The sequence below is a fragment of the Temnothorax nylanderi genome, unplaced genomic scaffold (genome assembly GCF_030848795.1).
Source record: "Temnothorax nylanderi isolate EJ_2023f unplaced genomic scaffold, tnyl_v1.0 TNYL_tig0612_pilon, whole genome shotgun sequence".
Lineage (NCBI taxonomy): Eukaryota > Metazoa > Arthropoda > Insecta > Hymenoptera > Formicidae > Temnothorax > Temnothorax nylanderi.
The window spans coordinates 85,659-100,062 of record NW_027249674.1 but is presented as its reverse complement, the minus strand read 5'-3'; the positions used below and the strand labels follow the sequence as shown (position 1 = coordinate 100,062).

General features: G+C 36.3%; 1 pseudogene; it reads right to left on the bottom strand.

Annotated features, from left to right (window-relative positions):
- Positions 1 to 13,276: 13,276 nt before the first annotated feature.
- Positions 13,277 to 14,103, bottom strand: LOC139784330 (uncharacterized; annotated as a pseudogene).
- Between the last annotated feature and the right edge of the window lie 301 nt (positions 14,104 to 14,404).

The window sequence follows — 14,404 nt, the reverse complement described above, 5'->3', positions numbered from 1 at the left end:
TATATTATACAGGGTGTCCAATTTTAAAGTTTACAGTGCTATATATCACAAACCGATGATTTTATTGAAAAATGTTTCAGACAAAAGTTGTATGGTTTAAAAGGCGACACATGATCCAGATGTGAGTTATGTCGTAGATATCATCGTTTTCAAGAAATTTTAAGGGCGACTAATTTCTTAAATAGAACTTGATTTTTTCCTTGAGATAAAAGTTGTAGAGTTCAAGACGTTTTCAAAACATTATAATTAAGCTCTCTTTTGTTAAGAATTTTCTGAGGTATTTTAAATTTTGTTAAAATAATATTTTTAATATAAAATATGAAATATCTCGTAAAGTATTCATGTTTCAATGATTTTAGTTTCATACTTTTTTATACGTAGAATAATAAAAGAATTCGAATAATATTAATTTTTACATTTGCAATTTTGCAAAATTGAATGCATTTACAAAATGCAATCAAATTTTTTAAAATAATTGTTTCTGTTTTTTTTACAACAATCAGTTTTTTTATTATTCTACGTATAAAAGTATCAACGTAAAGTCATCAAAAATTGAATTTAATACTTTACGAAATATTTCATGTTTTATATTAAAAATATGACAAAATTTAAAATATCTCAGAAAATCCTTAACGAAATAGAGCTTTATTATAGTGTTTTGAGAACGTCTCGACGAGATCTACAACTTTTATCTCAAGAAAAACATCAAGTTCAATTTAAGAAATAAGTCTCCTTTAAAATTTCTTGAAAATGATGACATGTATGACACGACTTACATTGAAATCATATGTCCTCCTTCAAACTAAACAATTTTCGTCTAAAGCATTTTTTTCTAGAATCACAAATCAAAAAGTTTTTGGGGGTGATTGATTAAAATGAGACACTCTATATGTATTATATGTGTGTGTATATACATATATATAGATATATATATTAGGAGTATAAAAAAGTTCTCGGCTTTAGATTTCATGAAATCAAAACTACATTTTAAATTTTAGTTATTCTCCCGCTCTTTTGCGGTTTGAAAGTGCTGACATATAGCTTTTCAAAATGCCACACAGTTTGGCATTTGATGCATATAACTTTACAAATCGGTGGTGTTTACAATGGCAATGACAAAAGAGCATATTCGATTTTCCATCCACTTTGCGTTTTATTTGAAGAAAAACGCTGCTGAAGCCACTAAAATGATTTGTGCTGCATATGGTGAGAATGTCGTAACACATTCTACGTGTAAAAGATGGTATCAACGATTTCGCGAAGGAAATTTCGATCTTGAAGACCATTCGCGTGCTGGACGCCCTCCCCAATTTGAAACGGACGAACTGCAAGCATTACTCGATCAAAACACCGCACAAACTGAAAAGGAGCTTGCACAGCAGCTCTTTCTGTAAGTTTTCAAATAAAAATTGAATTTTGTGAAAAAAAGCCGAGAACTTTTTTATACTCCTAATATATAACATTAACATAATTATTTTTTTTAATCACGTTTAACTACAATAATTAAATTATTTATATTAAAACAAATTAATAATTTTTCAAATAAATAAGTTACCTGAGATTAATTTATCATTAAAGAAAGGTTTTTTGAATTTTGTGAGGATCGGTGAAGGAGTTACCGATTTCTGCTTAAAAAGTTATATGTATAAGTTATACATGTAATTTTATATAGAGTATCATTAAAAGAAGGTTGGTATTGAACGAAATGGAAATAAGATATATCCGCAATTAGTAGGGATCATTTTAGTAAAAACAATAATTATTTAGTTGATTTTTGTAAGAGTTATTATAACAGATATTAGTAGCCATTGTCAAGTAATAATAAAATTTCGAGACTCAATACCGCATATCCGAACATAGTCGTTTCACCAACCTCGTTCCCTTGACTGTTGAGTCTTCTTACAAGGCTGTCCCAGCCTACCGCGCTTAACGAGAGCAACACGATCGTTGAGTGCACAAAACTGTTAGCACAGTTTTGAAGAGAGTTTAAAATTAAGTAATTAGTTATTTTTAAGTATTTTTGTATTTTTCAATTTTTTCACAAACTTTAAAGTACCTATGCTGAAATTTATTTTAATTTTCATAATTTTGTTGATTAATTTATGATTTTCTCGGCTGTGCCATTATGATGCAAATGCCTAATTTTTTATTGCATATTTAGTTCTTATCCAAAGATAAAGTAGGTATTATCTATTAGTGAGACATTTTCAGGTTGTATATAATACTGAAAATTATAGTTAACGATATGTATATTATACATTTTTAGGATTTGCAAAATATATATCGAAATACGGCCTTAATGTTAAAGAGAATGATTTATTTTTGTTCTAAGATTTATATACCATTAATGCTACGTAGTCATACTCAAACTATAAACATACAACAGTTTAACTACATGAATATTTCAAGTTAACTTCTTATAATTAATGAAAATTTGCTAACGCTATATTATCTTTCAAGTTTGTCATACAAAAACAAGGTAAAACTTCGGATTAAGGGCGACCTCACCTATTTAAATGACCTTGATATATGTTGTCAAGGTCATGACCCCGAGTGACCTTCAGAAGGTTTCAGCCGTCGCTCGTTATTTGTTAAAAAGTTATTAACAAAAAAAAGTTTGGAAAATATAGCAGCTATTTTGAGTATTGGAAGGCATAAATAACTAATATATATGTCGAAATAGTTCACGCATACACTTTCCACGCGAGACGAGTTGTCACATGTGTTCGTGGCGTGCTTTACAAGCTCGTTTATATGTATACATACTAGATTCTGACCTTGATTATTTACATTCAAATGTAAATAATCAAGGTCATGATTATGAAGCTTTACGAGTTTTTGGGAATATGTGATGATAAAAATAAACTAATTGATTATCTAATAAATCACAAAGTTCTGCCAAGTTCTCGATGTAATAATTTGATGGGTTTTGATCGTAACTCTTTATTGTTTCGGTGTTACAATGTAGAGTATATTCGTAACTGTCATAAAAAACAATTCAAGAAGGAGTGTAATATAAAGTTTAGTATTTTTCATAATACGTGGTTCGCAGAAAGTCGTTTGGATTTACAAACAGTATGTCGATTCATTGCATACTTTCTTCATATTAGACCGCCACATCATACTTTTTTCAAAGATGAACTTGAAATGTCTGAATCCGGTATTGTAGACTGGTCGAATTTCTGTCGTGAGGTAATTTATCAATATTTCTTTTTTTTATTTTTAATATTATTATAAATTTTTGTTACTATTTGTGCATTTTTCGATAGTTATGTATTCAGTGGATGGAATCAAATTCAGAAATGATTGGAGGAAAAGGAGAAATAGTTTAAATTGATGAGGCTAAAGTAGGAAAAAAAGTACAACAAAGGACGAATCGTAGAAGGGCAATGGATATTTGGTGGAATTGAGAGATCAACTAAACGATTATTTATCGAGCCAGTACCTGATCGATCTGCTAGCACATTACTTACAAGGGAACGGTCGGAAGTGTCCCTACCCGATTTGGATGCGCTTTGGATATGTTGTTGAGCATCAAAAAATATTAGACACGTATTTTTTTTTGCTGCGTATCTCGCCGTTTAGGGGTTGAAACAACCCCTCGAAAATAACGGATTTTATCGTTTTTTTGCGAATATCTTCGAAAATATAAGGCGTAACGACAAAAAATTTGTACGAAATGTTTATGGCTTTTTGTGCTCTTTACAATGGCGTAATCAGATTTTTCAAATTTGTCACATTTTTTAATTTAACCTTACCCCCACCTATTATTTTTGCCAAATATAACAATTTTTCCAACGCAAATTTAAGAGCGTCATATGCCAAATATATCCATGTGTATTTTTATTATGATACCATTAATCGATTTTTGGCAAGACGAGATGATATGTGGTATAGGCGTCGCGCTGTAGGTAGGTGTTACGTTATTTCTGTTCAGTTGCGCCGTATGCTTAAAAATTTCCATTTCAACTCCGGGATGACCGAAAGCGCTGATGCAAAGGCCAGCGCAAGGCACTGACAGCGAGAGGTTAACGCTATTTCGAGAGTCCTAGACTAGCAACGGAATGTCGACTCCGACAAATTGTAAGATCGGGCGGGCAGTCGCAAATCATAATCTGAACGAACACGTCACATTAACCGCTACAATAATATACTATCCCGGTTACGGCACAACAAAATCAACAACGAAATTCACGCATTTGAATATCATTTGCTCGTGTCATAATTCCGGAAAGCAAGCATTTCAGATCGTAAGTTTGAAGTGTAAAGAACTGTGTGTTGTACGCTGTCGTTTTGTGAACATGTAAGTGTATTTTTATTGTTAACTTTTATTGGTTTCTTACGCTTGTTACTTTTTCCTTTGATATTGAATATTTAATATAATTTTTTATTCAGCTCTTACTCAATTCTTTGCCAGTTTTGCCAGTGACTATATAATCTTTTGGGAGAGATGCACTTGGACACGGTACATTTGGACACGGTCATTTGAACACGATCAATCGGGCACCGTTTATTTGGCCACGGTTTATTTGGACACGGTTCATTTGGACACGGTTCATTTGGACACGGTTCATTTGGACACGGTTCATTTGGACACCGTTCATTTAAACACGATCATTTGGACACGATCAATTGGACACCGTTTATTTGGACACGGTTCATTTGGACACGGTTCATTTGGACACCGTTCATTTGGACACGGGGCATTCGGACACCGTTCATTTAGACACGGTTCATTTGGACACGGTTCAATTGGACACGGTTCGTTTGGACACGGTTCGTTTGGACACCGTGTATTTGGACACGGTTTATTTGGACACGGATTATCTGGACACCGTAAAAAATACGGACTGTGCAGTTGGACATTGTAAAAAATGCGGCCTGTGCAGTTGGACACCGAAATGCGCGACCTGTGCAGTTGGACACCGAAATGCGCGACCTGTGCAGTTGGATACCAGAATGCGCGGCCTGTGCAGTTGGACACCGAAATACGCGACCTGTGCAGTTGGACACCAGAATGCGCGGCCTGTGCAGTTGGACACCAAAATGCGCGACCTGTGCAGATGGACACGAAAATGCGCGGCCTGTGCAGTTGGACACCGAAATGCGCGTGCATGGGGGGTGCAGGGGGAACGAGGCCCCTTCGCCCACGCATGTACTTTGATATATTATATAGGATATATTGACGAGTAAGGATGCAACAATATTAACATAATTTATGATTAACATGTCTATCATTTTTGTGTCCATCTGCACAGGTCGCGCATTTCGGTGTCCAACTGCACAAGTCGCGCATTTCCGTGTCCATCTGCACAGATCGCGCATTTTGGTGTCTAACTGCACAGGCCGCATTTTTTACGGTGTCCAACTGCACAGGTCGTATTTTTTACGATGTCCAGATGATTCGTGTCCAAATAAACCGTGTCCAAACACACGGTGTTCAAACGAACAGTGTCCAATTGAACCATGTCCAAATGAACCGTATCCAATTGATCGTGTCCGAATGATCGTGTCTAAATGAACAATGTCCAAATGCACCGTGTCCAAATGAACGGTGTCCTAATAAACCGTGTCCAAATAAACGGTGTCTAATTGATTGTGTCCAAATGATCGTGTCCAAATGAACGGTGTCCAAATGCACCGTGTCCAAATAAACGGTGTCCAAATGAACCGTGGCCAAATAAACGGTGTCCGATTGATCGTGTGCAAATGACCGTGTCCAAATGTACCGTGTCCAAGTGCATCTCTCCCAAAAGATTATATAGTCACTGGCAAAACTGGCAAAGAATTGAGTAAGAGCTAAATAAAAAATTATATTAAATATTCAATATCAAAGGAAAAAGTAACAAGCGTAAGAAACCAATAAAAGTTAACAATAAAAATGCACTTACATGTTCACAAAACGACAGCGTACAACACAGTTCTTTACACTTCAGACTTATGATCTGAAATGCTTGCTTTTCGGATTTATGACACAAGCAAATGATATTCAAATGCGTGAATTTGGTTGTTGATTTTGTTGTGCCGTAACCGGGATAGTATATTATTGTAGCGGTTAATGTGACTCACGTGTTCGTTCAGATTATGATTTGCGACTGCCCGCCCGATCTTACAATTTGTCGGAGTCGACATTCCGTTGCTAGTCTAGGACTCTCGAAATAGCGTTAACCTCTCGCTGTCAGTGCCTTGCGCTGGCCTTTGCATCAGTGCTTTCGGTCATCCCGGAGTTGAAATGGAAATTTTTAAGCGTACGGCGCAACTGAACAGAAATAACGCAACACCTACCTACAGCGCGACGCCTATACCACATATCATCTCGTCTTGCCAAAAATCGAATAATGGTATCATAATAAAAATACACATGGATGTATTTGGCATTTGACGCTCTTAAATTTGCGTTGGAAAAATTGTTATATTTGGCAAAAATAATAGGTGGGGTTAAATTAAAAAATGTAACAAATTTGAAAAATCTGATTACGCCATTGTAAAGAGCACAAAAAGCCATAAACATTTCGTACAAATTTTTTGTCGTTACGCCTTATATTTTCGAAGATATTCGCAAAAAACTATAAAATCCGTTATTTTCGAGGGGTTGTTTCAACCCCTAAACGTCGAGATACGCAGCAAAAGAAATACGTGTCTAATATTTTTTGATGCTCAACAACATATCCAAAGCGCATCCAAATCGAGTAGGGACACTTCCGACCGTTCCCTTGTTAGTGTTATTAAGAAATGGATAAAACCGGAAACAACAATTATATCAGATTGTTGGAAATCTTATCAGTGTCTAACTAACGAAGGCTATATATATTTAACTGTGAATCATAAAATGAATTTTGTAGATCCCGAGAGTAGTGCACACACGCAAAATATTGAACGTTGTTGGCATGAAACACATGTGCAAATATTTCACGGTATGGAACTCGAAAAGAACATTATGTAGGGTATTTAGCAGAATTTTAATTTGCCGACGTTACAATCATTGTGAACGAATAGAAGCTTTTTTCAATATTATGGCAACTATGTATCAAATATTTGAATAATACTAACTGAAATATATAAGCCTACTTAGTTTATTGTAATTCTTTATCACCCCCCTGCGGTCACATGGGTTCGTGGCGTGTTTTACGAGCTCGTTTAAGTACACTGATTGTGAGAGCTGGAAAACGGTAATAATTACTGTATTTTTGCTCACTCTCAACTTTTAGTCTTTCTTACAGTAACCATTACGCACTACTACAGTAAACATTCTCCCAGTAACCAGTACATATTTCACAGTAACCATTACGATAAAGACCAGTAATGATTCCGGTGCAATATTTTAACGAAAAAAAAATTCTTTTTTATTTTCAAATAGTTCTTATTTTTTTCTAATATTTCTAATAGTTTAATTTGTATTCGTGGTGTCGCATATATTATTCTATTTTATTAATTAAAATTACGCACTGTTTTACAATTTTTGAAAACATATTGACGGGAGACTGGATTCGAACCTAAGATTCCGGAATGACAACCTAATACGCTAACGCTGAGCTAACAATCTATTCTACAGTAACTATTATGAATCTCATATATCTCTCTGAACTGCTCTGAACTCGTGCTATAGAACGAATATGGAGAGCCAACAGCAATGGTTACTGAATGAACATGATTGAATAATGGAACTTTTCAGTAATTATTTCTTTTTTATTATTTCTTTCAGACAGTATCGCTTACGATCTTAATCTTTAGATATTACTGTGTTTTTTTAGCAGATATTACTTTTTTTAAAGTAAGCATCTGTGTATTGAGATTAAAAGTTGAGAATGAACGAAAATTCAGAGACTATTACTGTTTTTCGATTCTCAGTGTAGAGGTGGTATTAAACAAAGATAAGTTAGTCGATCATCTATGTGAAAAGAATTGGAGGAGACCCATTTTATGTATTACTAGATGACATAAAATGTATGTATTCAGGAAATTAATAGAGAATATATAATGTTTCATTATGTATATATATATATATAAACGAGCTTGTAAAGCACGCCACGAACCCATGTGGCACCTCGTTTCGCATGGAAAGTGTATGCGTGAACTATTTCGACATATATATTAGTCATTTATGCCTTCCAATACTCAAAATAGCTGCTATATTTTCCAAACTTTTTTTTTGTTAATAACTTTTTAACGAATAACGAGCGACGGCTAAAACCTTCTGAAGGTCACTCGGGGATGACAACATATATCAAGGTCATTGAAATCGGTGAGGTCGCCCTTAATCCGAAGTTTTACCAAAAATAATATAAGTTTTTAGTTTCTTTGTGATAACTAGCACATAAAATCATACCAAATTTTTAAACAAATGTTATTTTATTTTATAGAGAACTTGTTAATAGAATGTTTCTATGTATCAAATAAGTGTTATTTTCAGTAATATTGTACTTAAGAAAAACATTCTAAGTAATGAAGTAAATATATTTTTGAGAAAATTATTAATGTATTTATTATATAACGATATGTATAATCGACAGAGTAATTCACTTATTATTACACATTTATGTAACCGTCACCTTAAGTGCTATTAATTAAAAATTGCGTTAAAACATTAAAAACATATAGTCTTCTTTTATAATATATCATGTTGTTCCGCGGTCGACTTTTGTATCTTCTCCGTTTATATTGCGGATTTATTTAAACAGCTTTCCGTCTTTGGCCTACCAGTTTGACATAGTTTTTTCCACAATGTTGAAAACAGATTTTTTATTTACGCTCTGCAAAGATACGTTTCCTATTTTTGATAATTGGCCCGACAAGAGCGTTGCATTCTCCGGCGTGGACGACGAAGTTATCTTCTCTAAAGGCAGCTGAAACGGCTTTCAATATAATCACGGTTCTTGTCTAGATGGCCTTTGCAAATATATTACCTGTTAAATCCATGCTTTCTTCAGCTATATCCTATATCCTATATCTTATATCATATATCCTATATCTTATATCCTATATCCTATAGTTATATCCTATATCCTTAGTCTCTCGAAAATTTGTCATGTATCGTATTGTTCATAATTATAGATAAGGCGAACTGCAATCTGTAAACGACATTCAATATTAATTCAAACCGTTTTATCACAGGCAATTGTTACGGCTCAGTTGCGTTTTTCACATCGTGGAAGTCGTACAGTATCACAATGTAATAACAAAAACACAAAAATAACTTACTAATCATTTTTAGTTGATAAGTTATTTAATGATCCACAGCTCTATCCTGCCATGGCACTGCTCCCACACTGTTGAAATACTCACACCACATTTCTCGTAAGGCTAAAGCGCGATTCGCATGTCGATAGCCCCCTTGATTTCGAAAGTTTACCAAGCTTTGGGCCTGTTAATTTCTCCAGTCACCAGGGCAAAGATGTCCTGCCTCTTCATCTTGTACATCTATATATAATGATGATGTATACATGGCACGGCCAATGGCATCAGTGCGAAGCATATTGTGCAAACAGCATATTGCTATTATAATATCACGGGCATCGTCCAGATCATATCTCATTGGAGATCTGAAAATTTGGTAACGACTGCCCATGACGCCAAATGCATTTTCGGAGCATCTTCTGGCACGAGACACTCTGCAATTATATAAAAGAAATAAGTGCTAAGTTTTCTGTCTTAAAAATTTTCATAATAATTAAACATGTTTATATCATTTTTTCTTTAAAGATACAACTTACCTATGCTATAGTTAAGGGGGTAGACCAGTGTGACGGGCGTTTTTTCAGGGTCTTTTTCAGGAATTAATTTCTAACAAAGTATTTATGATACACTATTAAATTTTTTTTTATTATTTTGAGTACACATTGAAGAACGTGTCCAATTTTTTATGTGTAAAAAAATAAAGAACTCTTCGAGTTAAGTTACTTCGCGCATCCCTATAATTTTCAAGCATGGTCGGATGGTGTACACGATTTTGTGAAAACCAGTCGTCTGAAACAAAAATAAAAAATATTCTCATTATCTATATTGTATTGGCTTTCGGCTGACGGAGCATTTTTTTTTTCATTTTTGGCGACGAGAAAAAAATTCCTGAATTTTGCCCAATTGCAGTAAAAAATTCAGGAATTTTTTTCTCGTCGCCAAAAATGAAAAAAAAAATGCTCCGTCAGCCGAAAGCCAATACAATATAGATAATGAGAATATTTTTTATTTTTGTTTCAGACGACTGGTTTTCACAAAATCGTGTAGGGGAGACCGGGGCCTAACCGTCGCCGGGGTTGAACCGTCAAATCAAATATCTCGGAACCTGTATATTGTGCGAACTCGCTATTAACATTGTAAATGCTGCTTATGGTACCCATTTGACCAACGGAGTTTCGGCAGGTTATCTGCCGTGTTATAATTTTTACGAGGGCAAACGTGTTTTCGGAAGGTGAAAGTGAAATTTTCTGCGCGTGGAAATTTTGTAATATCTGCAATAATATTTGCTCTCCAAATCTCAAAGTACGTGATTATAAAGAGTAATGCATGCTGAACACGAATCCAGTGTAGTTTTTTCATTATCGTTGATGTCTAATATTTCGTGGGCGATCAAACCTGAAACTTGTGCTTGGGGCCTATCCGTCAGTAAGCACCCGGGATTTATCCGTCAGTCTCGTCACTGTGGCGCGCCGGGCGCACGACTTCGGCTCACGGCGATTTCAGGTTAGGTTTCCCTCGCTCGAGCGTGATTCTGTCTTCCCTTGCACGTGCGTCAGTTTGTATAGGAGGGAAATGGTACGCACGTTTCGTCGCAAAACGGTTCCCGTCGACAAGGAGCAACTCAAGAAGGCAGTTCTTGCGGTGAGAAAAGATAAAATGAGCGTTTCCGCAGCCGCAAAACAATTCGATGTCCGGAGAACCACGTTGAACGACTGGTTGAAGAAGAACAAAGATGAGATAGAAAACTTGGATGACGTGGTCGTACTACATAAAGGATATATCTCGGTGAGTACTTAACGATTATTAATTTTTAAAAGCATGCACTCTGCTCAGCAAAGTTTATATTCATGCAACGTCTTAATTTCAAATGTAGGTTATGGACTCTGAAACTGAAAAGACTTTGGTGGAATACTTAGTACATTGCAACGATATGTACTTTGGGCTATCTGCGAAGAAACCCGTGGTTTAGCCTTTGAGTTAGCCAAAAAATTGAATCTGAAGGTACCAGCATCGTGGAAGCCGCTCGCATGGCCGGTGAAGATTGGCTAAGCAGCTTTCTCAAACGACATCCAATATTATCCAAACGCAAACCAGAAACGACAAGTTTAGCACGTGCCACCAGTTTCAATCGAACAAATGTAGAAAGGTTCTTTGCGCTGCTAAGATCTCTGATGGATAAACATCATTTCCAGGTGTGTTAACTGACGAATAAATGTTGCCAGTTTTGGTCGAAAATAACGTTTCTCATCATTTCCAGGCTCACTGCATATGGAATATGGATGAGACGGGAATTACAACCGTTCAGACACCAAATAGAGTCATCGGACGTCGAGGAGTGAAACAAGTCGGGCGAGTGACTTCTGCGGAAAGAGAAACCCTCGTAACTTTGGCGATGGCGGTGTCAGCAACCGGGCATTTTCTACCTCCATTTTTTATTTTTCCTCGTAAAAATTTCAAGGAACATTTCCTTAACGGCGGACCACCAGGCTGCACAGGTGTAGCGAATTCAAGTGGCTGGATGAATGCGGAGCATTTTGTCCAGTTTTTACAGTTCTTCCAGTCCCGCGTGCGTGCTTCCGTCGACGCCCCAGTTTTACTGATACTCGATAATCACGAATCACATTTGTCCATCGCTGGTCTCGAATTTTGTAAAACGAATGGAATCATTCTCCTATCATTACCGCCACATTGCTCGCACAAAATGCAACCGCTGGATCGCACCGTCTTTGGCCCGTTAAAGAAAAGTGTACACGCACAGTGTAATAACTGGATGTCGATGAATCCTGGTAGAACAATGACAATATACGATATCCCCGGAATCGTGGCTAAGTCACTGCCACTTGCCGTAACGTATCAAAATATTGTGTCCGGGTTTGAATGCACTGGAATTTGTCCACTCAACCCGGACATTTTCCAGGAATACGAATTTTTGCCGAGCAGTGTTACGGATAGGGAGATGCCTTCTACTTCCGCTCATCCCGAAGAAGTCAACCTCAACGCAGCCGAACCGGACACAGCCGACTCGGAGACAACCGAACCCGACGCAGCCGACCAGAACGAATTCGATCCCTCGGCTTCTTCCATGTCACGTCCTGGTGATACACAGAACTTGAGCACGACGCTTCAAAGTATTCGAGCATTTGCTAAAGCCGCTCCGAGGCAACAGACTCGTAAAGGACGAAAACGAAGAAAAAGCGCCGTTCTTACTGACTCGCCTGAAATGGCGGAATTGGCGGCTGAGCAGGCGGAGTCCATGCGGAAAAAAAAAAGAAAAACCTGTTACGAGAAAGACGTCAAAATCTACACCTGCCACTGCGCCAAGAAAGAGAGGCCGGCCCAAAAAAAATGCCACACAAACAGAACCGCAGCCTTCGACGAGCAGTGGGCGTAAATCGAAATCAAGGAAGCAGCAGCGGTCAGATTCTGACGAAGACTTGGATAATACGTGCTGCGTGTGCTCAAAGAAGTTGACAACCAGAGCATATGGGAAACAGTGCATTGCGTGCGAGCGTAGAGCACACAACACATGCGTGCGCTTGTCAGGATCTGTATTCACGTGCCTAAATTGTTTTATGGAATAAGTAAAACAATTATTTTTTAATAAATTTTTATATTTTTCTCTTAAAAAACAATTATTAAAATGTATCCTATCATTTTTCAGGATTAGATGTATGTATATGTGTTGAAAATGCAGTGTGACGGATAAACCCCGGGGGGGTGACGGTTAAACCCCGGCATTTTTGAGATTTCAATTTTTCCACCGTTGTCGTTTTTGCTTTATACCGGTTAAACAAAGCGACGTAGATAAAAATTTCCTATATAAATTTTGTAGCTAAAGGTTCACTCTTTACAGTGGTATACTACATTTAACTCCAATTATTTATTTTCTTGTTAAAAATCGGCACCGAAAAAAAACTAACGGTTAAACCCCGGTCTCCCCTACACCATCCGACCATGCTTGAAAATTATAGGGATGCGCGAAGTAACTTAACTCGAAGAGTTCTTTATTTTTTTACACATAAAAAATTGGACACGTTCTTCAATGTGTACTCAAAATAATAAAAAAAAATTTAATGGTGTATCATAAATACTTTGTTAAAAATTAATTCCTGAAAATGACCCTGAAAAAACGCCCGTCACACTGGTCTATCCCCTTAAAAATTCTCCTATCTCTGTTTCTCGAACATTTCTTTTTGGGAAAAGATATAAGTACTGTTTCAGATAGTGTGAAACCTTCATCCCCTACAATAACAAACGGAAAATCGTTGTCAGTTCCTGGTAGAGGGCTTGGCTCAGGAATTTTGAGTTTATTTCTGTCCAGGAGGTTCTTGAATGTGCATTTGTTCCACACTCCTTTATCAGATACTCGGCCATTAGTACCGACATCGATGTAAATAAATCTAAGTTGAGCGTCAACAAGAGCAAGCAAAAACAATACTAAACGTCTCTTTATAATTGTAATACAGAGACCCAGATTTTAAGGGTGGATCAATGCGGCAGTGTTTGCCATCCATGGCTCCAAGACAATGTGGAAAATTCCATCTATCTGCAAAATCTTGAGCCACCACTTTCTACGTATCTTCAGAATCAGGCATTTTTAGGTATTCATCTTGAAGGACAATTCTTATAGCACGGCATGTATTTTTTATTATCCCTGAAATGGTACTCTGTCCAAGTCTAAAATTTATTGAGAGGGACTCTTAAGATTCACCTATAAAATAAGCAAAAAAAATTGTCTTAAAATACTTAAATCTATACAGAGGTCAAGAAATACTATACATATCCCAAAAAAGTCTGACCAGTTGCTAAGTGACGTAATGTTACTGACAGCCTCTCAGCAGGTAAAATTCTTTGTCTGAGATGCGTGTCTTGTCTCTGAATTAAAGCTATTACTTTGGTGACAAGATCTTTAAATATATCTGCACTCATTCGAAGACATCTACGCAAAAAGATAAAAGTTAAATAGCAAAGAATATGTACTATTTACTATTTGTACATAAAAACGGGCCATGCGGCCCAATAGCGAGAGATATTACCGCGACGCGACGCGACGTTGTTCGCTGATTCCGGTACAATTATAACTATTATTTTTATTTAATGTTATTATTGCGATTCTGTTATACAAATATAAATACACATATAATATGTGTATATTTGTAAAAAATAAAAGTTTGTATATATATCTATATATACATATAACACATTAACATAATTATTTTTTTAACCATTT